We start from the raw sequence: 1,463 nt of genomic DNA, 5'->3' as shown, positions 1-1,463 counted from the left end.
TTTTTTTCTATTTTATTATCAAATTTTCATGACATGGATCCTGAGTTTGACGGGTTAGCCCAGTTTATTTTGTGTTAACCCGTCAATTTTTTTTTTCTATTTAGTTATCAAACTTTCATGACATGAATCCAAGGTTTGACGGGTTAACTTGATTTGAAGGGTTAATCCAGTTAATTCAGATTTTTTTTCTTTTTCTTCATTGTTTTTTTTATTTTTTAATTAATCTATGTAATTATCACACTTTTATGATATGACCTTACAACCAGATCAACATCCAAGACTATTGAGTTTGGTATTACAGTCAAATTCACTTAAACTTGGGTCATGCAAGTTTAATATTATTATTAGTATTATAAATATTATTTTTGGGTCAGGCATTGCAGTCACACTCAAGACTTTTAGATATAATTTTACAAAAAAACTTAATACTTTTAGATCTTAATTTATTTTTATACAAAAATTTTGTATTGAACCGCAGCACTGCGCGAGTTGTAACTAGTTTGTTATTTCCTAAAAATAATTTGCGAAGTGTGCTATTTTCTAAAAGAACTGAAAAAAAACCTCTCTATTTTGCCCAGGTGTCCATTCGAGGATGTTGCTATACTGTCTCGTTTAATCGTCACGTGTCAGATATCTATTTGACTGTAACTTTTGAAGAAAGTTGCTGGTGAATTTATGCAATCTGAGGCAATGTCCTCTGTTTTGAACCATGGTGCATGAGCTTCTCTGATTACTAACAAGTTGATTTTTCTTCTTTTTTCCCCCAGAACAACTTTTAATTCCATAACAATTATGGGAATTGGAAATATGAGTCTTTCAGTACTCTAGAAGCAATTCTCTCTTCTTCTTCCTTTTTTTTTTTTTTTAAGAAATAAATCAAAGAAGCAACTTCTAATGATCATCCAGGAGAATTTAAATTGGATGCGGATAGAACATACCCCCTTTGTTCAACTTCAATTCCTGAGAATTCTTTTCAGCGGTTTCATCTATGGCAGGCAAAAAAGCAGCACATGCAATGTTTTGAAAACGTTCACCAATGACATGGTCTGTGCAAACATTTTCTCAACAACAACTTCTGAGCCAAAAAAATAATCCTCTGGCCAATACATGCATAATTTGTGTTGGTATCATCTTCTTCTTTTCCCTTCGTTGATCAAGCATCTTGTTGTTTAGCCTGATCATATATATCATGTTCCTACTGTTTCTGGAAAGAGATTTCTAATTTTGCTATGGCGAACACTGGCATTCCAGCTGTTATAAGCTCAAAACGGTGGAGCGCAATGGCGTTTACAGTGCAAAGAATGGCTAGAAATTTGATGATACATAAATGCATGACGGATTTTTATTCGTAGATTAAGTACAAGACCAAAGAAATTAATTAGTATACAGTAAAACTACGCAAATTTAAATGTTCCAACTGGGTTTCAGACCAAATTGGGGACTAAATCTACCAAACCAACAAC

This window comes from Populus euphratica, unplaced genomic scaffold, assembly GCF_000495115.2.
Source record: "Populus euphratica unplaced genomic scaffold, PopEup_1.0 scaffold374.1, whole genome shotgun sequence".
Classification (NCBI taxonomy): Eukaryota; Viridiplantae; Streptophyta; class Magnoliopsida; order Malpighiales; family Salicaceae; genus Populus; species Populus euphratica.
This window is presented reverse-complemented; position numbering follows the sequence as displayed.